Source organism: Salmo trutta, chromosome 6 (assembly GCF_901001165.1).
Source record: "Salmo trutta chromosome 6, fSalTru1.1, whole genome shotgun sequence".
Taxonomy (NCBI): domain Eukaryota; kingdom Metazoa; phylum Chordata; class Actinopteri; order Salmoniformes; family Salmonidae; genus Salmo; species Salmo trutta.
This window is the reverse complement of record NC_042962.1, coordinates 10,979,855-11,000,769: the sequence shown is the minus strand read 5'-3', so window position 1 is coordinate 11,000,769 and position 20,915 is coordinate 10,979,855.

Genomic DNA, 20,915 nt, shown 5'->3' with positions numbered 1-20,915 from the left:
AGCTTCCCTCTGTTCCCATCTGGGTTCAACGCCCTCCAGATGACAAACACGTCGTACGCCGAGATGTCCTAGATGTTGAAGAAAATTACAAGTGGCCATTCACAGCAGCTGTAGCTGTAGCTAGTCACTAGCTTGTCTAAATTCTAAACCCCTCCTTTCTGGTTTTTGATGTTCATAGCCACAGATTCTCCCATCCCTATGCAGTGTACTCATGAGTACCACATTTCTGCCTTTCTTTGGCATGTAGGACATTACGGACGTGTTGGCCGTGAACACAAACTTAGAGGAAATGAGAGACCTGTTCTGTGTATTCAACACTGTTCCTAACATCGTCAGCTTCCTCTTGAGGAGCTCCTGTCCCAGCTTGTGCGAAGGAAAAAGTTATCACATATGATGTTGTGGCCACGGAGTCCCTGTGTCTAGTCCAGGACAACCTGCATCCCTTGGTTCTTCTCAGGGGCTCCTTCATCTGCCTTCCCCGTATACACTTGCAAGTTCCATGTGTATGATGAAGAAGCATCACAGGCAGCCCAGATCTTGATTCCATATTTTACAGGTTTAGATGGTATGAACTGCCTGAAGGTGCAGCAGCCCTTAAATGGCAAAAGCTGCTCATCAACAGTAATGTTGGGCCCAGGGTTATAAAACAGGGGACGTTATTGCAGCTAGCTTGTCTCTCTGCCGCCAAGCTGGTCTGGTGTCTCGGTTATCGAAATGGATAATCCTGGAAATAATGTGGAAGTTTTCAAGAGACATTGTTGCACGGAAAATCCTGCCATTTTCTGCATCCCATTCTGTGGATTCCCCATTGGATCTGAAAACACCAGCAAGGATATGAATCCCAAAATATGCATGTAAATTAGTTTGGTCCATCTCCTTCCATCTCTCTCCAAAAACATTCCTTCCATCCAAATTAATGCAGCCCAGAACGATGTTGGTGTCTGGGATTAACAGTTAAAAAAAATACTTTATGTCCTGCAAATGAGTAACCGCCATCCGCGTCAGCCCTGGTTGCATCCTTATCACATTGGCAGCCATGCAGGGTGGCTCATTCCTTTGGCAAGAATACCATTTAATTTCACATTTTTTGACATGCATATTTCTCCTCCTGTAGGCTGCTGATGAGCTGGTTGCTGACGAGCTGGTCCTGTGGCTGGCTGCTGATGGGCTGTTCCTAGGCTGGCTGAGGGTCAATCTCATTCTCTTCTTCCAGCTCACTGTCAGACTCTGAATTGACAGAGACATGATCCTCATACAGTCAGGTTCTTGGTGCTATGTTGAAACAGCAGGCCCAGGAAGGAGGAAGACAGAGTGAAGGCACACAGCAAACATTTTTGTTTCTTTTTTATGTAATATAAATGTGTAGGGGAGTGCACAGAGTCCAGTCAATGACAATGTGTTATTTTACATGTTCATCACAGAAAATGAATGAAGGCCAATAAGATTCAGGTTGAAAAAATAATTAGTTGTATAATTTTTCTTTTAGTGAACATTGAAAATGAGTTCCAGAGACCTGAACACCACAGAAGGGTTATGTTCCTTTTGATGGCATAAATATCCCTTCTTGCCTTGTCTTTTAGATTGTTCACAGCCTTATGGAAGTTACCTGTGGTGTTGTTGTTTAAGCCGTTGTAGGTATCATTATTTTTGTACTCTAGGGCAAAGGTGTCTAGCATTTGTATTTGTTGTCCTGGCAACTGGACATTATTTGAAACACCATCATTTTTGTCTTTATCATCAAGGCCCAAGACTGACAGAATCTATGTAGAAGATGTAGGTGCTGCTATAGGCCCTCCTTGGTTCGGGACGGAAACACCATATCATCTGCAAAGAGTAAACAATTGACAGACTGTTCTAGTACTTTGCCAATTCATTGATATACACCAACAAGAAAGGAGGACCAAGGCACTCTTCATATAATTAATTAAAATACCTTTATTAGTATGGCATGTTCGATAGAAACAAAGTATTAACAAATCGGCTGCGTTTCGGCTGCATGGCCTTCCTCCTCTTTCTCATTGAAATACACGTTGAAGAGGGTGGGGTTCAAGATGCATCCCTGTCTCACCCCAAGAAATCTGTGTGTCTGCCAATTTAAACTGCACACAATGTTTGTGTACATTGATATTAAACACGGAACAAAAAAATAAACACAACATGTAAATTGTGGGTCCTATGATTCATGAGCTGAAATGAATGATCACAGAAATATTCCATACGCACAAAATGCTTATTCCTCAAAAAGAGGTTCACACATTTGTTTAAATCCCTGTTAGTGAGCATTTCTCCTTTGCCATGATAATCCATCCACCTGACAGGTGTGGCATATCAAGGAGCTGATTGAACAGCATGATTATTACACAGGTGCCCCTTGTGCTGAGGACAATAAAAGGCCACTTTAAAATATGCAGTATTATCACACAACACAATGCCACAGATGTCTCAAGTTTTGAGGGAGTGTGCAATTGGCATGCTGACTGCAGGAATGTCCACCAGGGCTGTTACCAGAGAATTGAATGTTCTTTTCTCTATCATAAGCCACCTCCAACATTATTTTAGTACATCCAACCAGCCTGACAACCACAGACCACATGTATGGCATTGTGTGGGCACGCATTTTGCTGATGTAAACCTTGTGAACAGAGTGACCCATGGTGGCGGATGGGTTATGGTATGGGAAGGCATAATCTACGGACAACGAACACAATTGCATTTTATTGATGGCAATTTGAATGCACAGAGATACCGTGATGAGATCCTGAGTCACATCGTGAAGCCCATTTTTTTAAGGTACTGTGTCTGTGACCAACAGATGCATATCTGTATTCCCAGTCATGTTTAATCTAGATTATGGCCTAATGAATTTATTTGAACTGACTGATTTCCTTATATGAACTGTAACTCAGTAAATATTGAAATTGCTAAATGTTGAGGTTAATATTTTTGATCAGTATTATATTGTACGATTTTCACCAAACACTGCTTTCCATCAAATTGTACAGCAGACCCCATGCTAAATTGAGTCAAAAGTTTTTTTGAACAAACAAAGTGAATATTTTGGGTGTGCAGGGTGTAAACGTGGTCTGTCGTACAATATTTTGGTAAGAAGCCAATTTGACATTAGCTCAGGACATTGTTTTCACTGAGGAAATGTTGGAGTCTGCTGTTGATGATGCTGCAGAGGATTTTTCAGGTTACTGTTGACACAGATTCCACAGTAATGTTTGGGGTCAAATTTGTCACCACTTTTGTGGATTGGGGAGGATCAGACATTGGTCCCAAATATTGGGGGAGATGCCAGAGTTGTAGATGAATTTAAAGAGTTTAAGAATAGCCAATTGGAATTTATGATCTGTATACTTTATCATAGTCTTTAATTAATAGCTGATTCTGAGTTTTGCAAATTAGCATGTATACTCAGCAAAAAAGAAACGTCACTTTTTCCTGTCTTTCAAAGATAATTTGTAAAAATCCAAATAACTTCACAGGTCTTAATTTTAAATGGTTTAAACACTGTTTCCCATGCTTGTTCAATTAACCATAAACAATTAATGAACATGCACCTGTGGAACGGTCGTTAAGTTTTTAGTGACAGGGGGCAGTATTCGGAAATTCAGATGAATGACGTGCCTAAATTAAACTGCCTGCTACTCGGGCCCAGAAGGTAGGATATGCATATTATTAGTAGATTTGGACAGAAAACACGCTGAAGTTTCTAAAACTGTTTAAGGGCTTGTAAGTAAGCATTTAGCTGTTGTATTCGGCGCATGTGACAAATAACATTTGACTTGATTTGTTTGTGTCTCTTGCTCTCTCCCTCCCTCCCTCCTTCTCTCTCTGTCTGTCTATCTGTCTCTCTCTCTCTCTCTCTCCGTCTGTCTCTCTCTATGTGTGTGTCTGTCTCTCTCAATCTCTGTCTCTCTCTCTTTCAGTCTCTCTCTGTCTGTCTGTCTGTCTTTCTGTCTGTTTGAGTATCTGTCTGTCTCTCATATTTATACAGTGGGGAGAACAAGTATTTGATACACTGCCAATTTTGCAGGTTTGCCTACTTACAAAGCATGTAGAGGTCTGTAATTTTTATCATATGTACACTTCAACTGTGAGAGACGGAATCTAAAACAAAAATTCAGAAAATCACATTGTATGATTTTTAAGTAAATAATTTGCATTTTATTGCATGACATAAGTATTTGATACATAAGAAAAGCAGAACTTAATATTTGGTACAGAAACCTTTGTTTGCAATTACAGAGATCATACATTTCCTGTAGTTCTTGACCAGGTTTGCACACACTGCAGAAGGGATTTTGGCCCACTCCTCCATACAGACCTTCTCCAGATCCTTCAGGTTCCGGGGCTGTCGCTGCGCAATACGGACTTTCAGCTCCCTCCAAAGATTTTCTATTGGGTTCAGGTTTGGAGACTGGCTAGGCCACTCCAGGACCTTGAGATGCTTCTTACAGAGCCACTCCTTAGTTGCCCTGGCTGTGTGTTTCGGGTCGTTGTCATGCTGGAAGACCCAGTCACGACCCATCTTCAATGCTCTTACTGAGGGAAGGAGGTTGTTGGCCAAGATCTCGTGGTACATGGCCCCATCCATCCTCCCCTCAATATGGTGCAGTCGTCCTGTCCCGTTTGCAGAAAAGCATCCCCAAAGAATGATGTTTCCACCTCCATGCTTCATGGTTGGGATGATGTTCTTGGGGGTTGTACTCATCCTTCTTCTTCCTCCAAACACGGAGAGTGGAGTTTAGACCAAAAAGCTATATTTTTGTCTCATCAGACCACATGACCTTCTCCCATTCCTCCTCTGGATCATCCAGATGGTCATTGGCAAACTTCAGACGGGCCTGGACATGCGCTGGCTTGAGCAGGGGGACCTTGCGTGCGCTGCAGGATTTTAATCCATGACGGCGTAGTGTGTTACTAATGGTTTTCTTTGAGACTGTGGTCCCAGCTCTCTTCAGGTCATTGACCAGGTCCTGCCGTGTAGTTCTGGGCTGATCCCTCACCTTCCTCATGATCATTGATGCCCCACGAGGTGAGATCTTGCATGTAGCCCCAGACCGAGGGTGATTGACCCTCATCTTAAACTTCTTCCATTTTCTAATAATTGCGCCAACAGTTGTTGCCTTCTCACCAAGCTGCTTGCCTATTGTCCTGTAGCCCATCCCAGCCTTGTGCAAGTCTACAATTTTATCCCTGATGTCCTTACACAGCTCTCTGGTCTTGGCCATTGTGGAGAGGTTGGAGTCTGTTTGATTGAGTGTGTGGACAGGTGTCTTTTATACAGGTAACGAGTTCAAACAGGTGCAGTTAATAAAGGTAATGAGTGGAGAACAAGAGGGCTTCTTAAAGAAAAACTAACAAGTCTGGGAGAGCCGGAATTCTTACTGGTTGGTAGGTGATCAAATACTTATATCATGCAATAAAATGCAAATTAATTACTTAAAAATCATACAATGTGATTTTCTGGATATTTGTTAAGATTACGGCTATCACAGTTGAAGTGTACCTATGATAGTAGGAAAACCTGCAAAATCGGCAGTGTATCAAATACTTGTTCTCCCCACTGTATATATATATACTGCTCAAAAAAGTAAAGGGAATAATTAAACAACACAATGTAACTCCAAGTCAATCACACTTCTGTGAAATCAAACTGTCCACTTAGGAAGCCACACTGATTGACAATAAATTTCACATGCTGTTGTGCAAATGGAATAGACAACAGGTGGAAATTATAGGCAATTAGCAAGACACCCCCAATAAAGGAGTGGTTCTTCAGGTGGTGACCACAGACCACTCCTCAGTTCCTATGCTTCCTGGCTGATGTTTTGGTCACTTTTGAATGCTGGCGGTGCTTTCACTCTAGTGGTAGCATGAGACAGAGTCTACAACCCACACAAGTGGCTCGGGTAGTGCAGCTCATCCAGGATGGCACATCAATGCGAGCTGTGGCAAGAAGGTTTGCTGTGTCTGTCAGCGTAGTGTCCAGCGTAGACCTCCAGCAGGCCACAAATGTACATGTGTCTGCTCAAACGGTCAGAAACAGACTCCATGAGGGTGGTATGAGGGCCCGACATCCACAGGTGGGGGTTGTGCTTACAGCCCAACACCGTACAGGACGTTTGGCATTTGCCAGAAAACACCAAGATTGGCAAATTCGCCACTGGCGCCCTGTGCTCTTCACAGATGAAAGCAGGTTCACACTGAGCACATGTGACAGACGTGACAGAGTCTGGAGACGCCGTGGAGAACGTTCTGCTGCCTGCAACATCCTCCAGCATGACCGGTTTGGCGGTGGGTCAGTCATGGTGTGGGGTGGCATTTCTTTGGGGGGCCGCACAGCCCTGAATGTGCTCGCCAGAGGTAGCCTGACTGCCATTAGCTACCGAGATGAGATCCTCAGACCCCTTGTGAGACCATATGCTGCTGCGGTTGGCCCTGGGTTCCTCCTAATGCAAGACAATGCTAGACCTCATGTGGCTGGAGTGTGTCAGCAGTTCCTGCAAGAGGAAGGCATTGATGCTATGGACTGGCCTGCCCGTTCCCCAGACCTGAATCCAATTGAGCACATCTGGGACATCATGTCTCGCTCCATCCACCAACGCCACGTTGCACCACAGACTGTCCAGGAGTTGGCGGATGCTTTAGTCCAGGTCTGGGAGGAGATCCCTCAGGAGACCATCCGCCACCTCATCAGGAGCATGCCCAGGCATTGTACGGAGGCCATACAGACACATGGAGGCCACACACACTACTGAGCCTCATTTTGACTTGTTTTAAGGACATTACATCAAAGTTGGATCAGCCTGTAGTGTGGTTTTCCACTTTAATTTTGAGTGTGACTCCAAATCCAGACCTCCATGGGTTGATAAATTGGATTTCCTTTGATTATTTTTGTGTGATTTTTTTGTCAGCACATTCAACTATGTAAAGAAAAAAGATCACCACAAGAGCATTAATGAGGTCGGGCACTGATGTGGGGAGATTAGGCCTGGCTCGCAGTCGCCGTTCCAATTCTTCCCAAAGGTGTTCGATGGGGTTGAGGTCAGGGCTTTGTGCAAGCCAGTCAAGTTCTTCCACACCATTCTCAACAAACCATTTCTTTATAGACCTCTCATTTTGTGCACGGGGGCATTGTCATTCTTAACCCTTTCACGCGTGAGTTCCAAATATCTCTAAAGGTCGCCTCAGCGTGAGTTTTTTTATGCACGTGATGTTCGAACGTTCTCTCCATTCCAGGATGTGATTGTTACATAAACAACAACACTGAATGGCTCAGAGTGGGAGTGAGAGGTTACCGTGATTGACTGCCTGCACGCGCCATTTGTATGAATAAATCACTATCAGAAAATGTTTTGTGTGGTATTATTGATATATTTAGTATTTTATTGACGTTTTTCAATTACCCGTGATAAATCATGCATTCCGATTTTTGCATAAATTGTAATGGGCGCATAGTATGTGTGTAAAATAATGTTTTGAAGATTGTACTGATTATGATGAGCAAAGCTAATTCCAGCTATGTGTATGGAGCCATGTTTGTTGACATACAATGCATTTTGGGTTTCACGTAATCATCCGTTTGACCAAAGATGTTATAACAAAATGAGGTGAGTAAGAGTTCACTCATTTTTTTAGGACTTCTGCAAATGAATGGTGGGATGTGAACGACAGTAGATGACACACCCCTTCAACATGCATACTGTAAACAGACCAAACTCATCTTGTCTTCTCTTATTATCTTCGGTTTCTGTGAGGAAAAAATGCATGGCTGCGCGCTGAAACTAATCGACGGATTACTTTCAATTTCTAGAAAGTGTTTTACTTAATTATTTAGATCAATGGTGAGCTCACTCGTGATATGATTAATTATACATAGTAATTGCTATTAGCTAATTCATGGTATAGTTTAAGTCAGCCGAGAGTTAGAAATATGACCGCTTGTGTTGCGTCAATCTTTCCTCAGTTAGCGTTAGGACAAATGTAGCCTACATTCTTCCAGTTAGGGTGATTGTGTTATGCTATAGATACTTCTGTGAATATCTGAACATTGCATCCAAAAATAAAATGCTCACATTCTGGACATAACTTTGTAAGGACTGTTTGTGTAAATAGTTTCTGAAAAAAGCCAGCTCAAATGCTGATTGTTGCGTCATTCAAAACTAGCCGTTCTAAATGAGTGTTCTAATCACACGGGGTGTGATCGTACGCTTCAGGGACCACTGTAGAACGATCACACCCCGTGTGATGGTACGTGTGAAAGGGTTAAAACAGGAAACTGTTGCCACGAAGTTGGAAGCACATAATCGTCTAAAATGTCATTGTTTGCTTTCCCTTCACTGGAACTAAGGGGTCTAGCCCAAACCATGAAAAACAGCCCCAGACCATTATTCCTCCTCCACCAAGCTTTAGAGTTGGCACTATGCATTCGGGCAGGTAGTGTTCTTCTGGCATCAGTCAAACACAGATGCGTCTGTCGGACTGCCAGATGGTGAAGCGTGATCACTCCAGAGAACATGTTTCCACTGCTCCAGAGTTAAATGGCTGCGAGCTTTACACCACTCCAGCCGACGCTTGGCATTGTGCATGGTGATCTTAGGCTTGTGTTTGGGTTGCTCGGTCATGGAAACCCATTTCATGAAGCTCCCGACGAACAGTTCTTATGCTGACGTTGCCTCCAGTGACAGTTTGGAACTCGGTAGTGCGTGTTGCAACCGAGGACATACGATTTTTACGTGCTACGTGCTTCAGCCTTTGGCAGTCCTGTTCTGTGGGCTTGTGTGGCCTATCACTTTACGGCTGAGACATTGTTGCTCCTAGACGTTTACACTTCACAATAACAGCACTTACAGATGACCGGGTCAGCTCTAGCAGGGCCACGTTGAAAGTCAATGAGCTCTTCAGTAAGACCAATCTATTGCCAGTGTTTTGTCTATGGAGATTGCATGGCTGTGTGCTTGATTGTATACACCTGTCAGCAACGGGTGTGGCTGAAATAGCCGAATCCACTCATTTGAAGGGTTATCCACACACTGCTGTATAAATAGTGTACATATCTCCTCTTCGCTCTCCTCCGCTGCAGTACTGTCTAAAGTTTGGGAGAGAGGATTTTGAAGACACAGTGACCCTGAAGAACAGAGCATAACAGAGCAGAGCTCCTTTACCTGTTTCTCTGTGTTTCCTTAGGCTGAGTAAAGACACATACAGTACGTTCAGAAAGCATTCAGACCCCTTGACTTATTCCACATTTTGTTACGTTACAGCCTTATTCTAAAATGGATTAAATATATTTTTTCTACACGTCGTACTCCATGATGACATAGCAAAAACAGGTTTTAAGAATGTTTTGCAAATTTATAAAAACATTTTCAAATATCACATTTACATAAGTAGTCAGATGCTTTACTCAGTACTTTGTTGAAGCACCTTTGGCAATGATTACAGCCTCAAGTCTTCTTGGGTATGACACACATGCTTGTCACACCTGTATTTGGGGAGTTTCTGTCATTCGTCTCTGCAGATCCTCTCACACTCTGTCAGGTTGGATGGGGAGCGTCGCTGCACAGCTATTTTCAGGTCTCTCCAGAGATGTTCGATCAGATTCAAGTACGGGCTCTGGATGGGACATTCAGAGACTTGTCACAAAGTCACTCCTGTGTTGTCTTGGTTGTGTGCTTAGGGCCGCTGTCCTATCTGAAAGTGAACCTTCGCCCCAGTCTGAAGTCCTGAGTGCTGTGGAACAGGTTTTCATCAAGGATCTCTTTGTACTTTGCTCCGTTCATCTTTCCCTCTATCCTGACTAGTCGCCCAGTCCCTGCCGCTGAAAAACATTCCCACTGCATGATGCTGCCAGCACCATGTTTCACCGTAGGTGTCTTGTTTTGCACACTTTGTACAAAATAATAAAATGCAGTACTACAGGATATTTCTTAACGTAGCTCTTTATTAGCTAGCTACAACTTGCATGTTCACTTATCTCCAACCATGATCAACTGACCATGACCTAACCATCTGGGTGGTCTTAACCAATCATAGCACAGTATGATACGGCGGTAAAATGCATCCAATGATAATTCAATATGTTTACAGATATGAATATTACATCCCCCTTCTTTTAAAACAAAATAAAAATGTTTTACATATTCTAAGCGTTTCTTTTGAATACATGCTCTGTAGTTTGAACTCAAGGTAAGTAATCATTTATATTGCATACTACACCAACTGAATCAACATAGACTCTGAAACAATGATCCAACATACTGTTACTTTTTGAACAAGGGATTCTCAGCAACTCAGCTTTCACTGTAGAAATGACATCTTAACATTTCAAACAAATACAATACCAAAGCATGTCAAGTGAACTTTCAATAACAAGTTTACAGTCTGGAACTCTTTTAGGGCAGCGATCCGCCTACACCCTTTGACATTTCACAGGTCTAGGACAGCTCTGGGCTTGACCTCTCTTCCTGACCTTGTGCGATATGATGCTGAGCATGCTTCTGTGTCAGTCAACAGTTCTTGTGGTGTTGCAGGTAAGTACGGTGTATGTTGTGCTGTGTGTGTGTTTAGTCCATCACGTTCTCTTTCAGGGGAGCAGTTCATCTCATCAGTGTGTTGTTCTTTTGTGTTCAGTAGGTGATCACGATTGCGGCGGTACACCGCTCCTTCTGCGGTGCGGACGTGATATGAACGTTCAGTGTCAGCTGGCTGGATGACGACTGCTGGCTTCCAGAGGCCATGCTCCTGGATTCTAACTGACTCTTCGTCGATCAGTGGTGGCAGTGGTCTAGCTGACCTGTCATAGTATCGCTTTTGTTGTTTTTGTCGCTGTGCACATTTTTCATGCATTTCCTTGTAGCTGACGACCTCAGGTTGCAGCTGCTGGTTGGTGCTGGGAAGGATTGAGCGAAGTCTGCGGCTCATCAAAAGCTGGGCTGGTGATTTGAAGTTGTCAACTGGAGTGTTGCGGTATTCAAGGAGACTGAGGTAGGGGTCTCTCTTGTCTGCTTTTGCTTTGTCCATGAGTGATTTAGCAATCTGCACAGGTTTTTCAGCAAGGCCATTACTTTGAGGGTAATGTGGGTTTGTGGTGACACGTGTAAACTCCCATGCTTTTGTGAAGGATTCAAACTCATTTGATTTGTAACAGGGCCCATTGTCAGATATTCAAGTCTCTACAATGCCATGCCTGGCAAAGGCTGCTTTCAGCTTGTGTATCACAGCTGCAGATGTGGTGCTGTGAAGCTTGTCGAGTTTGAAGTATCTGCTGTAGTAGTCCACTGTTACGATGTAGTCCTCGTTGTTCCAGGTGAACAGATCGGTTGCCACGACCTGCCAGGGTCGGTCTGGGATACAGTGAGGTAACATTGGCTCTTTGTTGCTTGAGGGGCGTCGTTCAAGACAGATGGCGTATCTACCAACAATGTCCTCTATTTGTTTGCACATTCCGGGCCAAAACAAAATGTCCCGTGCTCTCTGTTTGCACTTTTCCATGCCCATGTGTCCAGCATGGATCTTTGTCAAAATCTCTTCTCTGAGACTGATAGGAATAATGATTTTCTCTTCTTTGAAAATGATTCCGTTGATCTGTGATAGTTCATCACGATGGTTCAAGAATTCTGAGACGCTCTGAGGGCATTTTCTCCTCTCCTCAGGCCATCCATCCTGTATGACTTTCCTCAGCTGTGTGAGTTGTGAGTCCTTTTCTGTTTCTGCTTGGATCTCCTTCAGTTTTGTGTCACTAACTGGTAAGTTGCTGTACACAGTGTGCACTTGCATGTCCATGCCTTCACTGAGGCTGCTGTCCTTGTAGGTAAGAAACTTCCTGGAGAGTGTGTCTGCGACAGGGATGTCTTTGCCTGGACGGTGAGTGATTGTGATGTCGTATTTTTGTAGTTGAAGGATCATTCTCTGTAGCCTTGGCGGGGCTGCGGCTAGTGGTTTCCTCATGATTGACTCAAGGGGCTTGTGGTCTGATTCCACAAAAACTTGTCGTCCGTATACGTACTGATGGAAACGTTTACATCTGAACAGAATGGCGCAGAGCTACTTTTCGATTTGAGCGTAGTTGATTTCACAGTCTGTGAGAGATTTGGAAGCGTAGCCGATGGGCTTTCCTTCTTGCAGTAGCACTTTATTAGCTAGCTACAACTGGACCATGGCCTAACCATCTGGGTGGTCTTAACCAATCATAGCACAATATGATACGGCAGTAAAATGCATCCAATTATAATTCAGTATGTTTACACATATGAATACTACAGTAGGGATGGTGAGAGGGTTCCTCCAGACGTGACCCTTGGCATTCAGGCCAAAGAGTTCAATCTTGGTTTCATCAGACCAGAGAATCTTGTTTTTCATGGTCTGAGAGAAGATTAGATGCCTTTTGGAAAACTTTGCCTTTCACTGAGGAGTGACTTCCGTCTGGCCACTCTACTATAAAGGCCTGATTAGTGGAGTGCTGCAGAGATGGCTGTCTTCCATCTGTTGTGGAAACATCCACCATCTATTGTGGAAACATCCTCCATCTGTTATGGAAACATCCTTCATCTGTTGTGGAAACATCCTCCATCTGTTGTGGAAACATCCACCATCTGTTGTGGAAACATGCACCATCTGTTGTGGAAACATCCATATCTGTTGTGGAAACATCCACCATCTGTTGTGGAAACATCCACATCTGTTGTGGAAACATCCACCATCTGTTGTGGAAACATCCAGCATCTGTTGTGGAAACATCCTCCATCTGTTGTGGAAACATCAACCATCTGTTGTGGAAACATCCTCCATCTGTTGTGGAAACATCCTCCATCTATTGTGGAAACATCCTCCATCTGTTGTGGAAACATCCTCCATCTGTTGTGGAAACATCCTCCATCTATTGTGGAAAAATACACCATCTGTTGTGGAAACATCCCACCATCTGTTGTGGAAACATGCACCATCTGTTGTGAAAACATCCATATCTGTTGTGGAAACATCCACCATTTGTTGTGGAAACATCCATATCTGTTGTGGAAACATCCACCATCTGTTGTGGAAACATCCTCCATCTGTTGTGGAAACATCCTCCATCTATTGTGGAAACATCCTCCATCTGTTGTGGAAAAATCCTCCATCTGTTGTGGAAACATCCTCCATCTGTTGTGGAAACATCCTCCATCTATTGTGGAAACATCCACCATCTGTTGTGGAAACATCCACCATCTGTTGTGGAAACATCCACCATCTGTTGTGGAAACATCCACCATCTGTTGTGGAAACATCCACCATCTGTTGTGGAAATGCATGTCACAAACAGGACTAAATCCAAATTGCTTTGGAAACGACCAGTCGTCTGAAATTAACTCAAATTTCATCTCTCTAAATGTTATTGTGTCTGATTTTACTCTGACTACGACCCATTATTCTTCCTGGCTCTGGGGCTACTTGACGCTTCGCTCTTCCAGCCGTGTAGAACTTCTATGTGGAGATAACTCTGACTTCACATCATTAACAGAGTAAAAAAATCCACGTCTGGTCTGGGAAAATGGTGACAGTCTGGGAGAAAGGAGTGTACACACATACGGACAGGCAAATGCACACACACACTGACGGGGGTCAGTAGCCAGACACAGGGATGAACATAGATTAAGACTCCATGGAACAGCCAACTTACATTGTGTCTCATATACCTGGGGAGGAATGGTTTTGCACCCATTAGTAAAGGTACATACTATAACATTTTCTTTAAAACCACATACTTTTTTCTCCACTCACTCAAAGTAGGCCTATGTGTGCTTTTATGTGATAGGTCAAGCAGTGTGTCTAACATGTAAAGTATTATCATCTCATTATCAAGTCTTTTATTTTACATTTTGAACTAAGGGAAAGGAAAAAGAGGGATATCTAGTCAGTTGTACAACTGAATGCATTCAACTGAAATGTGTCTTCCGTATTTAACCCAACCCCTCTGCCACTGGTTGTCAGGAGAAATGGCCAGTAAATGACATGTGGAACTAAGCCACTGGTTGTCAGGAGAAATGGCCAGTAAATGACATGTGGAACTAAGCCATTGGTTGTCAGGAGAAATGGCCAGTAAATGACATGTGGAACTAAGCCATTGGTTGTCAGGAGAAATGGCCAGTAAATGACATGTGGAACTAAGCCATTGGTTGTCAGGAGAAATGGCCAGTAAATGACATGTGGAACTAAGCCATTGGTTGTCAGGAGAAATGGCCAGTAAATGACATGTGGAACTAAGCCATTGGTTGTCAGGAGAAATGGCCAGTAAATGACATGTGGAACTAAGCCACTGGTTGTCAGGAGAAATGGCCAGTAAATGACATGTGGAACTAAGCCATTGGTTGTCAGGAGAAATGGCCAGTAAATGACATGTGGAACTAAGCCATTGGTTGTCAGGAGAAATGGCCAGTAAATGACATGTGGAACTAAGCCATTGGTTGTCAGGAGAAATGGCCAGTAAATGACATGTGGAACTAAGCCATTGGTTGTCAGGAGAAATGGCCAGTAAATGACATGTGGAACTAAGCCACTGGTTGTCAGGAGAAATGGCCAGTAAATGACATTGTGGAACTAAGCCATTGGTTGTCAGGAGAAATGGCCAGTAAATGACATGTGGAACTAAGCCATTGGTTGTCAGGAGAAATGGCCAGTAAATGACATGTGGAACTAAGCCATTGGTTGTCAGGAGAAATGGCCAGTAAATGACATGTGGAACTAAGCCATTGGTTGTCAGGAGAAATGGCCAGTAAATGACATGTGGAACTAAGCCATTGGTTGTCAGGAGAAATGGCCAGTAAATGACATGTGGAACTAAGTCATTGGTTGTCAGGAGAAATGGCCAGTAAATGACATGTGGAACTAAGCCATTGGTTGTCAGGAGAAATGGCCAGTAAATGACATGTGGAACTAAGCCATTGGTTGTCAGGAGAAATGGCCAGTAAATGACATGTGGAACTAAGTCATTGGTTGTCAGGAGAAATGGCCAGTAAATGACATGTGGAACTAAGCCATTGGTTGTCAGGAGAAATGGCCAGTAAATGACATGTGGAACTAAGCCATTGGTTGTCAGGAGAAATGGCCAGTAAATGACATGTGGAACTAAGCCATTGGTTGTCAGGAGAAATGGCCAGTAAATGACATGTGGAACTAAGCCATTGGTTGTCAGGAGAAATGGCCAGTAAATGACATGTGGAACTAAGCCACTGGTTGTCAGGAGAAATGGCCAGTAAATGACATGTGGAACTAAGCCATTGGTTGTCAGGAGAAATGGCCAGTAAATGACATGTGGAACTAAGCCATTGGTTGTCAGGAGAAATGGCCAGTAAATGACATGTGGAACTAAGCCACTGGTTGTCAGGAGAAATGGCCAGTAAATTACATGTGGAACTAAGCCACTGGTTGTCAGGAATAATTGACAGTAAATTACATGTGAAAGAGTTGTATTAATATCACTACTGGTGTCCTGTCATGTGACCTGCATGGACATCAATGTTTTCAGCCCTAATCCTTTGATGGGGATTTTCATTTGGGGCATTCCTCAGCTAGGCTGACAGTGCAGGCTGTCTCTGTTCACTTCTCCTATCTGTGACACTTTCCATATCCTCATAAACTATTTTTGATGGTTTTTAGAACTGTTTTAACAACACAAGACTCCATTGTTCAATTCGTAGGTCGATGTTCATATGGTGGTGACCCTGTGTACTGCAACTACTGACAAGTGAATGAAGCTTACAGGCACAGCAGTCTGTACAGTCACCCTCAGAGCAAAAGGTTGTCAGAGGGTCGCTGAAGTGTCACAACATGTATCTTAATGGTTGTCAGAGTATGGCTGAGGCGTCACAACATGTATGTTAACGGTACGTTGTGGGTCTGGTTTGACGCTGCAGGTAAGTGTTTGCTTTAGTGGCCTGTCACAATGGTGGACAAAAGCTGGGGAATAGAGGGGACCTGAGAGAGAGAGCGAGACAGAGAGAGAGCAACACTGCCCTCTCTTTCTCTATCTCTCTCCCTCCCTCCCGCCAGATTATCAGGGTTATTTCAGGGCATATGGTTTACCACACTGAGTTAGTTTCAAACCTTACAACACTGGATCGACAACACATCAGGGATGTGTACTGGTTTTAATCAGTTGACATGTCACATATAAACTGACAAACAGATATATTCCTATCTTTATTCCATTTTTGAATCAGAAGTGTGTTCAGAAGGTCTCTATTTAAAGTGATGCTCCAGAGCTTATGTATAATTTCAGCCAGTAGTTTTGAAAGCAGTGCTCACAAGTCAACACGAAAATTGTGTACCACGTCATCCATTTCATATGATATATTGCAATATAAAATATTCATACTATATGTTAGGAGTTTGTAAGTGTTTAAGATCCAGGAAGGAATCTTTCACATGTCTAACCCGACTGAGAGTATTATTGCATTAAAGAAAACACATTGTTCTCTGCCAAAGCATTCAACACTTGTCGTGAAACCTAATACGTGTTCATTACCAAGCAGTACTTCACAGTGAATAGAAAACATCATGTCTTTCTACCATTGTGTTAACTTGGCAGAATGAATAGTTAATATGACATTGTTAATGAGTGTATTCAGTTCCTGCGGCCTCCGGATCTTTACCCTGTTCTCTGCTCTAAACTTCCAGACAATATCAAGCTCCACTCTGATCAATGGATTTTCTGATGAGCTTCACTCAACACAACGTCACAGACTTTGTTACAGAACGTGACAGACAACTGCACTGAACATTAATACTCTACCTGCAATAGATACAGTGCATTCTGAATGTATTCAGACGCCTTCACTTTTTCCACATTTTGTTACGTTACAGCCTTATTCTAAAATTGATTTTATTGTTTCTTTCACTCATCAGTCTACAAACAAAACCCCATAATGACAAAGCGAAAACAAGTCTTGAGAAATGTTTGCAAATGTATAAAAAAACAACAGAAATACTTTACTGACATAAGTATACAGAACCTTTGCTATGAGACTCGAAATTTAACTCATGTGCATCCTGTTTCCATTGATCATCCATTGAGATGTTTCTACAATTTGATTGTAGTCCACCTGTGGTAAATTCAATTGATTAAACATGACTTGTAAAGGCACACACCTGTCTTTATGAGGTCCCACAGTTGATAGTGCTTGTCAGAGCAAAAACCTGTCACATTGGCATGAAGGATTGGGAGTCAGGCGCAGGAATGCGTAATATGGGATTTTATTGTACCCAAATTACGACGTACCATGCAAAGTCACGAGACCCGTAATCATCTGTGCAATCCACAATGGCACAAAAGCCAAACCACACAGCACAGGTACTCACACGCACCAACGAACTTAGTAACAATAATCAACAGCCAAATGGAAACAAAAGGGCACATATATACAAATACATTCAGTGGGAATAGGGGCCAAGTGTGCGTAATGAAAGTTCCGGAGGGATCCGTGACAGTACCTGTGATGTGTGGTTTGGCTTTCGTGCCATTGTGGATTGCACAGATGATTACGGGTCTCATACCATGTGTTAATCATTGTGCGCGTGTGTTATTTATTCGAGGTACTCCTCACTCTTTTGTTTGGGTTTCAACCCTGTGTTTTTGTATAGTGTTTGTTTGGTCTTCGTCCCCGTGCCTTTACACGATACGCTGTAATTTGGGTACAATAAAAACCATTATTAAGCATTCCTACTCCTGTCTCCCAATCCTTCATGCCATTATAATCGACCATTAAGGGAGACAGAGGGAATGGCCCGTCCGACGATGCTGCGACCGATTCGTCCGGCGCTGCTGCAACTTCAGCAGATGCAACTGGGCCGTCCGATGACGACACAACTTCGGCAGATGCATTGGGTGCTGATTGACCCACACTGCGTTCCTGTGATCACCCTCGAGGCTGTTGTCATTGCACTGCTAGTGCAGCGCATCGGGGGGGGTACTGTCACGGATCCTTCCGGAACTTTCATTACACACACCTGGCCCCTATTCCCACTGAATGTATTTGCATATATGTGCCCTTTGGTTTCCATTGGGCTGTTGATTATTGTTCCCATGTTCGTTGGTGGTGTGAGTACCTATGCATTGGTGCAGCTGTTAGCTGCATGTTATATATATTGTGTGTTACGGGTATCGTCCCGTGGTGTTCAACGAGGTTTACCCTCACTCTTTTGTTTGGGTACAGCCCAGTATTTTTGTATACGTGTTTGTTTTGGGTCTATTAAAAAACCCTATTCTGGATTCCTGCGCCTGTCTCCAAAATCCTTTATACCAGTGTGACAAAACCAAGCCATGAGGTCCAAGGAATTGTCCATAGAGCTCAGAGACATGATTGTGTCAAGGCACAGATCTGGGGAAGGGTACCAAAAAATGTCTGCAGCATTGTAGGTCCCCAAGAACACAGTGGCCTCCATCATTCATGAAAGCCGTTTGGAACCACCAAGACTCTTCCTATAGCTGGCCGCCGGGCAAATTGAGGATTCAGGGGAGAAGGTCCTTGGTCAGAGAGGTGACCAAGAACATGATGATCAGTCTGAGAGCTCAAGAGTTCCTCCGTGGAGATGGGAGAACCTTCCAGAAGGACAAAAATCTCTGCATCACTCCATCAATCAGGCCTTTATGTTAGAGAGGCCAGACAGAAGCCACTCCTCAGTAAAAGGCACATGACAGCCCACTTGGACCTTGCCAAAAGGCACCTAAAGAGTCTCAGACCATGAGCAACAAGATTCTCTGGTCTGATGAAACCAAGATTTAACTCTTTGGCCTGAATGCCAAGTGTCACGTCTGGAGGAAACCTGGCATTATCCGTGTGGTGAAGCATGGTGGTGGCAGCGTCACACTGTGGGTATTTTTTCAGCGGCAAGGACTGGAGACTATTCAGGGTCGAGGGAAAGATGAAGTACAGAGAGATCCTTGATGAAAAACTGCTCCAGAGCACTTAGGACCTCAGACAGAAAGTTCACCTTCCAACAGGACAACAACCCTAAGCATACAGCCAAGAAAATGCAAGAGAGGCTTTGGGGCAAGTCTCTGAATGTCCTTGAGTGGCTCAGCCAGAGCCTGGGCTTGAACCCGAACGAACATCTGTGGAGAGACCTGAAAATAGCTGTGCAGCAACGCTCCCCATCCAACCTGACAGAGCTTGAGAGGATCTGCAGAGAAGAATGGGAGAAACTCCCCAAATACATATGTGCCAAGCTTGTAGCATCATACCCAGGAAGACTCTAGGCTGAAATCGCTGCCAAAGGTGCTTCAACAAAGTACTGAGTAAAGGGTCTGAATACTTACGTAAATATGATATATTAGTTTTTAATTTGTAATATGTTTTCAAAAATGTCTTTATGGGGTATTGTGTTTAGATGGATGAGGGATAAAAACTATTATATCCATTTTAGAATAAGGCTGTAATGTCACAAAATGTAGAAAAAGTCAAGGGGTCTGAATGCTTTGCGAATGCACTGTATACAGTATACCTTCTCTGCACTAAGTGCAGTTTTTCTATACACAAAACATTTCTCTATACACAAAACATGTTTCTCTATAAACAAAACATGCATCTTTATACAAAAAAAACATGCTTCTCTGTACACAAAACATGTACGTGGATATTGTGTTTAAGCATTGAGTCGATGCTTAAACCACAGACAGAGAATACCTATGCAGTAGTCTACATACTGTATCCCTGGCCAGAGTTAGCCAGACCAGCTAGCAGACACAGACGACATCTACTCTTCTTCTCCTTCAAGGTCACCTCTCCTTTGTCTACTCAGATAAAAATGCCGTATTCATTGTATGTCAGATAAACTTCAAAAAGAGAGAGATGAGAGAGAGATGAGAGAGAGAGAGAGAGAGAGAGAGAGAGAGAGAGAGAGAGAGAGAGAGAGAGAGAGAGAGAGAGAGATGAGAGAGAGAGAGAGATGAGAGAGAGAGAGAGAGAGAGAGAGAGAGAGAGAGAGAGAGAGAGAGAGAGAGAGGCTATCAACGCAGCCCGGCTCCTTTCCTGTTTTATCTAGTGCTCACTTTCTCCTCTCCTCCTCTACCCTGTCCCCTCTTTTCTCTCCCCTCCATATTTTCGCCTCACCTTATCTCCTGTCTCGGCGCTGCATCGGTTGCCATTTTAGAATAATGTTCCCCCTGTCTATAATGACATTGCCTTTGTGCCTGAGATTACCTCTGGATTTTCAGCCTCTCTCCCCAAAGACTCTCTCTCTCACACACACACACACACACACACACACACACACACACACACACACACACACACACACACACACACACGGTAGCCCCATATGCCGGAGTAAATACAATAGACATAGGTCAGTGAGACCTCTCTGTAGATCCTGGCTCAGTCTCTCAGATGTATCCCCAACAGCAGTCAGACATAATCAGAAGACATCAATTCTGCTGAGCTCTCCAAAATCTACCTACAGAATAACAATTGTCTATGTATTGCTGCCACAGTAGCCTTTTTGCCTTTTTGCTATGGCAGATACCTCCCTCTTTCCCTATGTACAAAATGGTGGCATACTAAGTCACTGTATAATCACCTACATTCAATCTAAGTAATATTATTTGATTGGTGTTTATCACGCAAAACATAAAAGACTCTCAGAGGATAATCTGTGACTCATCAGAACTCTCCGTCCCAAACATCTCTACTCTAATTCCAATAAAGTGTGTATTCAATGCTTCATCCTCGGTGTCTTCTCCTGGCCATGCAGACAGTGTGATGTGGTGCTTCTGGGTGGCAGGTCCTTCTCTCCCCTGTCAGGCTAATTTAATGAGATATGATAATCAGAGATTGATCACTGACGAGGCCCAAACATAATGAGGACGTTATCCTGCTGAATAGGAACCCTGCTGGGTCACACAGATCAATGATCACCATGAAAGTTAGATGTGG